We start from the raw sequence: 13989 nt of genomic DNA, 5'->3' as shown, positions 1-13989 counted from the left end.
CAAGGCACAGTACTAGCTCCCATCTTGTTCCTCATCCTCATATCCGACATAGACAAGGATGTCAGCCACAGCACCGTGTCTTCCTTTGCAGATGACACCCGAATCTGCATGACAGTGTCTTCCATTGCAGACACTGCAAGGCTCCAGGCGGACATCAACCAAATCTTTCAGTGGGCTGCAGAAAACAATATGAAGTTCAACGATGAGAAATTTCAATTACTCAGATATGGTAAACATGAGGAAATTAAATCTTCATCAGAGTACAAAACAAATTCTGGCCACAAAATAGAGCGAAACACCAACGTCAAAGACCTAGGAGTGATTATGTCGGAGGATCTCACCTTCAAGGACCATAACATTGTATCAATCGCATCTGCTAGAAAAATGACAGGATGGATAATGAGAACCTTCAAAACTAGGGAGGCCAAGCCCATGATGACACTCTTCAGGTCACTTGTTCTATCTAGGCTGGAATATTGCTGCACTCTAACAGCACCTTTCAAGGCAGGTGAAATTGCCGACCTAGAAAATGTACAGAGAACTTTCACGGCGCGCATAACGGAGATAAAACACCTCAATTACTGGGAGCGCTTGAGGTTTCTAAACCTGTATTCCCTGGAACGCAGGAGGGAGAGATACATGATTATATACACCTGGAAAATCCTAGAGGGACTAGTACCAAACTTGCACACGAAAATCACTCACTACGAAAGCAAAAGACTTGGCAGACGATGCACCATCCCCCCAATGAAAAGCAGGGGTGTCACTAGCACGTTAAGAGACCATACAATAAGTGTCAGGGGCCCGAGACTGTTCAACTGCCTCCCAGCACACATAAGGGGGATTACCAACAGACCCCTGGCAGTCTTCAAGCTGGCACTGGACAAGCACCTAAAGACAGTTCCTGATCAGCCGGGCTGTGGCTCGTACGTTGGTTTGCGTGCAGCCAGCAGCAACAGCCTGGTTGATCAGGCGCTGATCCACCAGGAGGCCTGGTCACAGACCGGGCCGCGGGGGCGTTGACCCCCGAAACTCTCTCCAGGTAAACTCCAGGTGGGTGCATGATGGATGTATGTACAATTATAGCAACGGTGCCAGAATTCATTTTGTGTGTAACAAATGCACTTTGGCACAGTTACCCTTTAGCAGTGATGACATTGATTTACCTAATTTTAATACAAATGACCCATTGCCATATATTGATGATTATGATTGTTTTATGAAAACAGGCCTTCACTTTATTCATGTCAATGCAAGATCACTTCTCCCTAAATTGGCAGAGATTAGGATTCTAGCTAACAAAATTAGGGCGGCAGTTATAACCATCTCTGAATCTTGGTTGGATGATACGGTGACTGACGACGAGGTCAAAATAGAAGGTTACAATATAAAACGCTTAGATAGGAACAGAAAGGGCGGTGGAGTATGTGCCTACATTAGAAATGACTTAGCTTACAACCCAAGACCTGATTTAAATAACAATAAACTGGAGATTCTATGGTTTGAAGTGCTGCTTCCCAAGACCAAACCCATCTTAGTAGGAACTAGTTACCGCCCTCCTACCCAGGACCAGTTCTTAGAAGACTTTTCCAGAGTCTTGTCCGGAGTTGAAAGCAATTGCGAAACAATAATGCTGGGCGACTTCAATATCTGTTTTCAGCAACAAAATAACGGGCTATGCAAAAGGTATAAGCAAATTCTAGGATTAAATAGCTACACCCAACTAATTAATAAACCAACCCGGATCACACAGTTCTCAGCCACCCTAATTGACCACATACTTTGTAACCGCTCTGAGAACATTAGTCAGTCAGGCGTCATTACCACAGGTCTTAGTGATCATTTCATCATTTACTGCACCAGGAAAATCACTAGGGATAGGATAGGCCTACACAGGACAATAAAAATGAGGTCAACTAGAAACTACAGTAAAGAAACACTGGTAAATAGGCTACACAATTGTGACTGGACAGAGATAACAAGTTGCACGGACGTAAACGATGCCTGGGAAAAATTCAAAACAATGTTCACTACCATCCTTGATAATATTGCACCAGTTAAAGAGGTTAGGATTAAACGAAGAACTGAACCCTGGATGAATACTGAGATATTAGATAATATGAAATTCAGAGACCAGCTGCTAAAAAGATTTAAAGCAAACAGACAGGATATTGCAGCACTAAATGAATTCCAAAGGGTGAGGAACAGAGTACAGAGACTTATAAAAGGAGCAAAGGCAAAGCACTACTGCTCAAAAATTGAAGAGTATAAGCATAATCCCAGAAAGCTCTGGCAACAACTAAAACAGTTGGGGTATAGCCATAAGCCAGTAGATAGGTCTAACATAGTACTCACTATCGATAATGAGGTATGCCACGAAACATCTAAGGTGGCTAATTGCTTTAATTCCTACTACACATCTGTTGCATCAACACTAGTAAGTAAACTACCAGCTGCACCAAATACCTTTAACACAGACTCTGATAAGTTTCAAACATACTATACCAATAAAGGGGTAACCCCATACAGTTGTCAACTAGTAAGTGTCTCTCATGACTTTATTCAAAAAGAACTAAGCAGGTTAAACCCAACTAAGAGCACAGGCCCTGATAACATCCCGTCTAAGTTCCTAAAAGATGGTGCTTCTGAACTGTCAATCCCTATTGCTCACAATACCACCAATACCAACAATACCACCAGTCCGATAACATTCTTCTTTGCAAATATACAGGGTCTAAAGCCAGCAACAAACAACAAAATACCTTTCATCCGTGGAATGCTTGCAGAGGCAAAGGCAATGTTCGCGGCTTTCACTGAGACCCACATAAAGGATCACTTGGACAACGAAATATGGATCCCAGGTTACAACCTATACAGATGTGACAGAGTGAACAGGAAAAAGGGGGGGGGGTTGGCCTGTACATTGCAGTCACTTGTTTGCACAGAACTGCTAAATGCCTCAAATGATGTAGTGGAAGTTTTAGCAGTAAAGGTCGAGAACCAAAACCTAGTCATTGTGGTAGTCTACAAGCCTCCGGATGCAACATCCCAGCAATTCCAGGAACAGCTGTTAAAAATTGACCACTGTCTGGAAAATCTTCCAGCTCCTGCACTCAACATCTTGCTCCTGGGGGATTTCAACTTAAGGCACCTAAAATGGAGGAATATAGCAAATAATATTGTTGCAGTAATAACACCAGGAGGCAGCTCTGATGAAAACTCACACTCACACGAGCTTTTAAATCTCTGCACAAAATTCAATTTAAACCAGCAAATAATAAAGCCTACTAGACTGGAGAATACACTAGACCTCATCTTCACTAACAATGATGATCTGATAAGAAATGTCACCATATCAAAAACAATATACTCAGATCACAACATAATTGAGGTTCAGACATGTATGCGTGGAGCCCCAGACCGACATAATGAGACTAGTCACGAGGGAGCATTCACCAAATTCAACTTCAATAACAAAAACATAAAGTGGGACCAAGTAAACCAAGTCCTAACCGATATAAGCTGGGAAGATATACTAAGCAACACAGACCCCAACTTATGCCTAGAACAGATTAACTCGGTGGCACTCGATGTATGCACAAGGCTTATTCCTCTAAGAAAAAGGAGGAGTAGATGTAAAATAGAAAGAGACAGGCGCTCCCTTTACAGGCGACAGAAAAGAATAACAGAGCGGCTAAAAGAGGTCAATATATCTGAAATGCGTAGGGAGACACTGGTCAGAGAAATAACAAGCATCGAACTTAAGGAATCGCGGGAAGAACTAAAAGCCATAAATGAAATCGAAAGAAACCCAAAGTATTTCTTCTCCTATGCCAAATCAAAATCGAGAACAACGTCCAGTATTGGGCTCCTACTTAAGCAAGATGGGTCCTACACAGATGACAGCAAGGAAATGAGTGAGCTACTCAAGTCCCAATGTGACTCAGTTTTTAGCAAGCCGCTAACCAGACTGAGAGTCGAAGATCAAAATGAATTTTTTATGAGAGAGCCACAAAATTTGATTAACACAAGCCTATCCGATGTTATCCTGACGCCAAATGACTTCGAACAGGCGATAAATGACATGCCCATGCACTCTGCCCCAGGGCCAGAATCATGGAACTCTGTGTTCATCAAGAACTGCAAGAAGCCCCTATCACGAGCCTTTTCCATCCTATGGAGAGGGAGCATGGACACGGGGGTCGTCCCACAGTTACTAAAAACAACACAAAGGGGGCAGTAAAGCAACAGCAAAGAACTACAGACCAATAGCACTAACATCCCATATCATAAAAATCTTTGAAAGGGTCCTAAGAAGCAAGATCACCACCCATCTAGAAACCCATCAGTTACACAACCCAGGGCAACATGGGTTTAGAACAGGTCGCTCCTGTCTGTCTCAACTATTGTATCACTACGACAAGGTCCTAAATGCACTAGAAGACAAAAAGAATGCAGATGTAATATATACAGAATTTGCAAAAGCCTTCGACAAGTGTGACCATGGCGTAATAGCGCACAAAATGCGTGCTAAAGGAATAACAGGAAAAGTCGGTCGATGGATCTATAATTTCCTAACAGAACACAGAGAGTAGTCGTCAACAGAGTAAAGTCCGAGGCAGCTACGGTGAAAAGCTCTGTTCCACAAGGCACAGTACTCGCTCCCATCTTGTTCCTCATCCCCATATCCGACATAGACAAGGATGTCAGTAACAGCACCGTGTCTTCCTTTGCAGATGACACCCGAATCTGCATGACAGTGTCTTCCATTGCAGACACTGCAAGGCTCCAGGCGGACATCAACCAAATCTTTCAGTGGGCTGCAGAAAACAATATGAAGTTCAACGATGAGAAATTTCAATTACTCAGATATGGTAAACATGAGGAAATTAAATCTTCATCAGAGTACAAAACAAATTCTGGCCACAAAATAGAGCGAAACACCAACGTCAAAGACCTGGGAGTGATCATGTCGGAGGATCTCACCTTCAAGGACCATAACATTGTATCAATCGCATCTGCTAGAAAAATGACAGGATGGATAATGAGAACCTTCAAAACTAGGGAGGCCAAGCCCATGACGACACTCTTCAGGTCACTTGTTCTATCTAGGCTGGAATATTGCTGCACACTAACAGCACCTTTCAAGGCAGGTGAAATTGCCGACCTAGAAAATGTACAGAGAACTTTCACGGCGCGCATAACGGAGATAAAACACCTCAATTACTGGGAGCGCTTGAGGTTCCTAAACCTGTATTCCCTGGAACGCAGGAAGGAGAGATACATGATTATATACACCTGGAAAATCCTAGAGGGACTAGTACCGAACTTGCACACGAAAATCACTCACTACGAAAGCAAAAGACTTGGCAGACGATGTACCATCCCCCCAATGAAAAGCAGGGGTTTCACTAGCACGTTAAGAGACCATACAATAATTGTCAGGGGCCCGAGACTGTTCAACTGCCTCCCAGCACACATAAGGGGGATTACCAACAGACCCCTGGCAGTCTTCAAGCTGGCACTGGACAAGCACCTAAAGTCAGTTCCTGATCAGCCGGGCTGTGGCTCGTACGTTGGTTTGCGTGCAGCCAGCAGCAACAGCCTGGTTGATCAGGCTCTGATCCACCAGGAGGCCTGGTCACAGACCGGGCCGCGGGGGCGTTGACCCCCGGAACTCTCTCCAGGTAAACTCCAGGTAAACATAATAAATCTATCAATCACCACTAATACCGTACCGGAGGGGTTCAAGGAGGCCAGAGTTACTCCTATCTTCAAGAAAAATAGGTCTGATGTAAGCAACTATAGGCCTGTTAGTATACTCAGTATAATATCTAAAATTCTAGAGAGGGCGGTGTATTCTCAAGTAGTTAAGTACCTTAATGACAACAACATTCTCCATAGCTATCAATCGGGCTTTAGAAGATCCTACTCAACCGACACCTCCCTTATTAATCTGATGGATTACCTGAGAACTGAAATGTCAAAGGGGAACCTCATAGGTATGGTAACCTTAGACCTGCAAAAGGCCTTCGATACTGTCAACCACAATATATTATGTAATAAACTTCAAGCTATCGGTATAGGTTCTGTAGACTGGTTTAAGTCCTACCTTAGCAACAGGAGACAAATAGTCAAAATCAACAAAACAGAATCAGAACCCCTGCCGATAACATGTGGAGTTCCCCAAGGTAGTATTCTAGGTCCCTTATTATTCTTATGTTATGTCAGTGATATGCCTATCAGTGTCAAGTGCAAACTCCTACTGTATGCAGATGACAGTGCTCTGTTAGTGTCAGGTAAAGACCCACAAGATATTGCTAATGTTTTAACACTGGAACTGGAGTCCTGCAGCAAATGGTTAGTAGACAACAAACTATCATTACACCTAGGGAAAACTGAAGCCATTCTCTTTGGCACGAAACATAAACTGAGAAGGGTAAATAATTTTAATGTTCAATGTAATAGGGAGAATCCCCTTTGACCCATGCATGTCAGGAGAATTGATAGGGAACAGTGTAGTAAAGAAAGCGAATGCCAGACTGAAGTTCCTATATAGACAAGCACAGTGTCTACCTACTGAGGCTCGCAGGACCCTATGTCTAGCCCTTATACAATGCCATATGGATTACGCTTGCTCTTCTTGGTACTCTGCCTTGACAAAAAAACTGAAAGATAGACTGCAAATCACCCAGAACAAAATCGTAAGATTCATCCTAGACCTGGGACCAAGAGAACATGTAGGCCAGGATGAATTACAGCAGTTGGATATGCTGAATGTTGAAGACAGAGTAAAACAACTGAAGCTAAATCATGTTTATAAAATTGCTCACAAACAATGTCCAGAATATCTTGCTGTCAATTTTGTCAAGGTTGGGAACCAAAGCAATCATAGTACTAGGGCGAGAGAGCACAACTTTGTAGTACCCACAGTCATTGGACAGGCTTCAAACACCTTTTATTGTACAGCAATAAAGGAATGGAACAGACTGCCCGCACATGTCAAAGCCAGTCATAGTATGAACCAGTTCAAGAAGAGTGCCAAAAGGTGTCTGATGAATGTAGCTACAGAAAGGGAGGGGAATGATTTTCTATTTTTTAGCTAACATACGTGTAAATTTTACCATATTCCTAGTAATGACCCTCGTATTGTAGATAGTCTTAATGACCTTGGTGTAGTAGATAGTCTTTTTAGTACGATAATAAGATGTTATCTTCATTGTAGAATAATAAGAAAATATTATAACCTTCATATTATAATAATAAGGTAAAAGGACCCCAATGGAAATAAGTCACTCTGTCTGACTTTTTTGGGTTATCCTAGGTTCTCTACACATATGCTGCTATGTATGATAATTCTATGTAACTGTATTTGTGTATACCTGAATAAACTTACTTACTTACTCTTCACTGGTCACCATAAGGTCACTCTCCCTGAACCATGAGCTTTATCGTACCTCTGCTTAAAGCTATGTATGGATCCTGCCTCCACTACATCGCTTCCCAAACTATTCCACTTCCTGACTACTCTGTGGATGAAGAAATACTTCCTAACATTCCTGTGATTCATCTGTGTCTTCAGCTTCCAACTGTGTCCCCTTGTTGCTGTGTCCAGTCTCTGGAACATCCTGTCTTTGTCCACCTTGTCAATTCCTCTCAGTATTTTGTAAGTCGTTATCATGTCCCCCCTATCTCTCCTGTCCTCCAGTGTCGTCAGGTTGATTTCCCTTAACCTCTCCTCGTAGGACATACCTCTTAGCTCTGGGACTAGTCTTGTGGCAAACCTTTGCACTTTCTCTAGTTTCTTTACATGCTTGGCTAGGTGTGGGTTCCAAACTGGTGCCGCATACTCCAATATGGGCCTAACGTACACGGTGTACAGGGTCCTGAACGATTCCTTATTAAGATGTCGGAATGCTGTTCTGAGGTTTGCTAGGCGCCCATATGCTGCAGCAGTTATTTGGTTGATGTGCGCTTCAGGAGATGTGCCTGGGGTTATACTCACCCCAAGATCTTTTTCCTTGAGTGAGGTTTGTAGTCTCTGGCCCCCTAGACTATACTCCGTCTGTGGTCTTCTTTGCCGTTCCCCAATCTTCATGACTTTGCACTTGGTGGGATTGAACTCCAGGAGCCAATTGCTGGACCAGGTCTGCAGCCTGTCCAGATCCCTTTGTAGTTCTGTCTGGTCTTCGATCGAGTGAATTCTTCTCATCAACTTCACGTCATCTGCAAACAGGGACACCTCAGAGTCTATTCCTTCCGTCATGTCGTTCACAAATACCAGAATCAGCACTGGTCCTAGGACTGACCTCTGTGGGACCCCGCTGGTCACAGGTGCCCACTCTGACACCTCGCCACGTACCATGACTCGCTGCTGTCTTCCTGACAAATATTCCCTGATCCATTGTAGTGCCTTCCCTGTGTGTGTGTGTGTGTGTGTGGGTGTGTGTGTGGGTGTGTGTGTGGGTGTGGGTGTGTGGGTGTGGGTGTGTGGGTGTGGGTGTGTGGGTGTGGGTGTGTGTGTGGGTGTGTGTGTGTGCGTGTGTGTGTGGGCGTGCGTGCTTGTGTGTATGCATATATTTGTACGCTTGTGTGTGTGTGGGTGTGCGTGCTTGTGTGTATGCATATATTTGTGCGCTCATGTGTGTGTGGGTGTGCGTGCTTGTGTGTATGCATATATTTGTACGCTCGTGTGCATATATCTGTGCGTGCGCCCTCGTGTGTGTATGAGTGTGCGCGCACGCTAGTGTTTACCTGGAGAGAGTTCCGGGGGTCAATGCCCCCGCGGCCCGGTCTGTGACCAGGCCTCCTGGTGGATCAGAGCCTGATCAACCAGGCTGTTGCTGCTGGCTGCACGCAAACCAACGTACGAGCCACAGCCCGGCTGATCGGGAACTGACTTTAGGTGCTTGTCCAGTGCCAGCTTGAAGACTGCCAGGGGTCTGTTGGTAATCCCGCTTATGTGTGCTGGGAGGCAGTTGAACAGTCTCGGGCCCCTGACACTTATTGTATGGTCTCTTAACGTGCTAGTGACACCCCTGCTTTTCATTGGGGGGATGGTGCATCGTCTGCCAAGTCTTTTGCTTTCGTAGTTTACCTGGAGAGAGTTCCGGGGGTCAACGCCCCCGCGGCCCGGTCTGTGACCAGGCCTCCTGGTGGATCAGAGCCTGATCAACCAGGCTGTTGCTGCTGGCTGCACGCAAACCAACGTACGAGCCACAGCCCGGCTGATCAGGAACTGACTTTAGGTGCTTGTCCAGTGCCAGCTTGAAGACTGCCAGGGGTCTGTTGGTAATCCCCCTTATGTATGCTGGGAGGCAGTTGAACAGTCTCGGGCCCCTGACACTTGTTGTATGGTCTCTTAACGTGCTAGTGACACCCCTGCTTTTCATTGGGGGGATGTTGCATCGTCTGCCAAGTCTTTTGCTTTCGTAGTGAGTGATTTTCGTGTGCAAGTTCGGTACTAGTCCCTCTAGGATTTTCCAGGTGTATATAATCATGTATCTCTCCCGCCTGCATTCCAGGGAATACAGGTTCAGGAACCTCAAGCGCTCCCAGTAATTGAGGTGTTTTATCTCCGTTATGCGCGCCGTGAAGGTTCTCTGTACATTTTCTAGGTCAGCAATTTCACCTGCCTTGAAAGGTGCTGTTAGTGTGCAGCAACATTCCAGCCTAGATAGAACAAGTGATCTGAAGAGTGTCATCATGGGCTTGGCCTCCCTAGTTTTGAAGGTTCTCATTATCCATAACTGGAGTTACCTGGAGAGAGTCATTTTTCTAGCAGATACGATTGATACAATGTTATGGTCCTTGAAGGTGAGATCCTCCGACATGATCACTCCCAGGTCTTTGACGTTGGTGTTTCGCTCTATTTTGTGGCCAGAATTTGTTTTGTACTCTGATGAAGATTTAATTTCCTCGTGTTTACCATATCTGAGTAATTGAAATTTCTCATCGTTGAACTTCATATTGTTTTCTGCAGCCCACTGAAAGATTCGGTTGATGTCCGCCTGGAGCCTTGCAGTGTCTGCAATGGAAGACACTGTCATGCAGATTCGGGTGTCATCTGCAAAGGAAGACACGGTGCTGTGGCTGACATCCTTGTCTATGTCGGATATGAGGATGAGGAACAAGATGGGAGCGAGTACTGTGCCTTGTGGAACAGAGCTTTTCACCGTAGCTGCCTCGGACTTTACTCTGTTGACGACTACTCTCTGTGTTCTGTTAGTGAGGAAATTATAGATCCATCGACCGACTTTTCCTGTTATTCCTTTAACACGCATTTTGTGCGCTATTACGCCATGGTCACACTTGTCGAAGGCTTTTGCAAAGTCTGTATATATTACATCTGCATTCTTTTTATCTTCTAGTGCATTTAGGACCTTGTCGTAGTGATCCAATAGTTGAGACAGACAGGAGCGACCTGTTCTAAACCCATGTTGCCCTGGGTTGTGTAACTGATGGGTTTCTAGATGGGTGGTGATCTTGCTTCTTAGGACCCTTTCAAAGATTTTTATGATATGGGATGTTAGTGCTATCGGTCTGTAGTTCTTTGCTTTTGCTTTACTGCCCCCTTTATGGAGTGGGGCTATGTCTGTTGTTTTTAGTAACTGTGGGACGACCCCCGTGTCCATGCTCCCTCTCCATAGGATGGAAAAGGCTCGTGATAGGGGCTTCTTGCAGTTCTTGATGAACACGGAGTTCCATGAGTCTGGCCCTGGGGCAGAGTGCATGGGCATGTCATTTATCGCCTGTTCGAAGTCATTTGGCGTCAGGATAACATCGGATAGGCTTGTGTTAACCAAATTTTGTGGCTCTCTCATAAAAAATTCATTTTGATCTTCGACTCTCAGTCTGGTTAGCGGCTTGCTAAAAACTGAGTCACATTGGGACTTGAGTAGCTCACTCATTTCCTTGCTGTCATCTGTGTAGGACCCATCTTGTTTAAGTAGGGGCCCAATACTGGATGTTGTTCTCGACTTTGATTTGGCATAGGAGAAGAAATACTTTGGGTTTCTTTCGATTTCATTTATGGCTTTTAGTTCTTCCCGCGATTCCTGACTCCTATAAGATTCCTTTAGCTTGATTTCGATGCTTGCTATTTCTCTGACCAGTGTCTCCCTACGCATTTCAGAAATATTGACCTCTTTTAGCCGCTCTGTTATTCTTTTCCGTCGCCTGTAAAGGGAGCGCCTGTCTCTTTCTATTTTACATCTACTCCTCCTTTTTCTTAGAGGAATAAGCCTTGTGCATACATCGAGTGCCACCAAGTTAATCTGTTCTAGGCATACGTTGGGGTCTGTGTTGTTTAGTATATCTTCCCAGCTTATATCGGTTAGGACTTGGTTTACTTGGTCCCACTTTATGTTTTTGTTATTGAAGTTGAATTTGGTGAATGCTCCCTCGTGACTAGTCTCATTATGTCTGTCTGGGGCTCCACGCATACATGTCTGAGCCTCAATTATGTTGTGATCTGAGTATATTGTTTTTGATATGGTGACATTTCTTATCAGATCATCATTGTTAGTGAAGATGAGGTCTAGTGTATTCTCCAGTCTAGTAGGCTCTATTATTTGCTGGTTTAAATTGAATTTTGTGCAGAGATTTAAAAGCTCGTTTGAGTGTGAGTTTTCATCAGAGCTGCCTCCTGGTGTTATTACTGCAACAATATTATTTGCTATATTCCTCCATTTTAGGTGCCTTAAGTTGAAATCCCCCAGGAGCAAGATGTTGGATGCAGGAGCTGGAAGATTTTCCAGACAGTGGTCAATTTTTAACAGCTGTTCCTGGAATTGCTGGGATGTTGCATCCGGAGGCTTGTAGACTACCACAATGACTAGGTTTTGGTTCTCGACCTTTACTGCTAAAACTTCCACTACATCATTTGAGGCATTTAGCAGTTCTGTGCAAACAAGTGACTCTGCAATGTACAGGCCAACCCCCCCCCCTTTTGCCTGTTCACTCTGTCACATCTGTATAGGTTGTAACCTGGGATCCATATTTCGTTGTCCAAGTGATCCTTTATGTGGGTCTCAGTGAAAGCCGCGAACATTGCCTTTGCCTCTGCAAGCAGTCCACGGATGAAAGGTATTTTGTTGTTTGTTGCTGGCTTTAGACCCTGTATATTTGCCAAGAAGAATGTTATCGGACTGGTGGTATTGTTGGTACTGAGGCAACTGTAGATAATAATAATGTAGACCTAGGACCTTAACGTAGGTAGTAATAGGCCGATAATGTAGGCAAACACTAGGTTATGTTAGCCAGGGAGAATTGGCAGCCCAAGTTTGAATACTGGGGCACGGGGTTTTGAGACCGGTGCCTCTTCTAAGATCAGACACCAACCAAGTAGCAAGTGCCGTGAACATCAGGGCGGTGTCCCACGTGTCTACACATACTAGACCCTGGGGAAAACTGGTGGAGGCATCTCTAAGTACCGTGGATGACCTCCTCTGTCAGGCCTATACAGTAAGACAAGACCTCTCTTTCTTCTCAGTATTCTGACCAGTTTCTGAGGGGAATTTGCGAGTGTGTTGAACTGTGGGTTTTTGTGCAGCTGGACAGCCAAATGATCAGTACGTGCCGGCGTCACCTCATGGTTTAGCCTTAGAAGGTAGTGTCATTCTGCATAGTTATTCTAGGGGATACTCACCCCCTTGGCAACAGGAATTTCTGAGGTGCAGGCAGGTCACTAATATCGACTGAATATTGCAGGAATTAAGGCTCCCGGTTGCACATGGTTCTGAGGGGAAGTCCAGAGGGGCTAAAGCTTAGGGAGGTTGAAGATCAGAGTATATTCTCCAACACCAAATAAGTTAGCCCTTTATTCGTGCATGCAGGCGAGATTTTCTTGCAACATAAGTAATTTATGGAAATCTGTCCTATAAGCCACTTGAGGCTGAGGTACCGACCTCAGAGCTCGGTGTCAACAGAGCTTGCTAGGGTAAGCAACTCACATGGAGGCAGTCCAGACAAATCAATCAGTCAATCAATCAAGTTTATTCTTTATAAGGATTACAATGTGGGGTTTACAGATTTTGGATATTGTGTGGTTTACATGTTTTAAAATACTAATTACAGAGGGGGCCACTAGGACACCTAACATGGCTAGGCATTTCGGGCAGACTTAGATTAATTCTAAACTTTAAATTATTACAGATTATGTATTAAGGGTAAGTGACTACATCATAGTTTGTAAGTTTAGCAATGTGAATGCTTTTGTTTTGGCACAATACATAGTGTCTATATTGGAGTATCATAGGCAAGCTTATGACTAGTTAGGGTTCATTATTTTAAGATTAAGATTTGTATTTCTGTGTTTATAGTCGATGGGTGAGTGAGTGTAAGTGTGAACCACTAGGTGGTTTACGTGTAGTTAGTTGACGGGGTGTATCAGGGAGATAAGATGTTTTCTAACTGTAGTTTTGAAAGTGATGAATGTGTCTCCAGTTCTAGAGTTTTCAGGTAGGGTGTTCCAGATTTTAGGCCCTTGGACACACATTGAATTTTTGTAAAGGTTTAGTCGGACACGGGGAATGTCATAGAGATGTTTGTGTCTGGTGTTATGCCTGTGGGTCCTGTCACAACTATCAAGAAAGCATTTTAGATCAATGTTAATATTGGAATTTAAGGTCCTGTAGATGTAGATTGTACAGTAGTAAGTGTGGATGTTCTGAACAGTAAGTTTAGATCTATGAAGAATGGTGGGGGGGGGGTGTTGCCAGGGATGGGATTTGGTGATTATTCTTACTGAGGCTTTTTGTTGGGTTATTATTGGCTTTAGATGTGTTGCTGCAGTTGATCCCCAAGCACAAATAGCATAGGTGAGGTATGGATAAATGAGTGAATGGTATAGTGTGAGAAGGGCAGTTTGCGGTAGGTAATATGTATCTTGGAGAGGATCCCCGCCGTTTTGGATACTTTTTTTGTTGTGTTGGATATGGGTGCTGAAATTTAGGTTGTTGTCGAGGTATAGACCTAGGAATTTGCCCT

This window comes from Cherax quadricarinatus, chromosome 5 (assembly GCF_038502225.1).
Source record: "Cherax quadricarinatus isolate ZL_2023a chromosome 5, ASM3850222v1, whole genome shotgun sequence".
NCBI classification, from domain to species: Eukaryota; Metazoa; Arthropoda; class Malacostraca; order Decapoda; family Parastacidae; genus Cherax; species Cherax quadricarinatus.
This window is presented reverse-complemented; position numbering follows the sequence as displayed.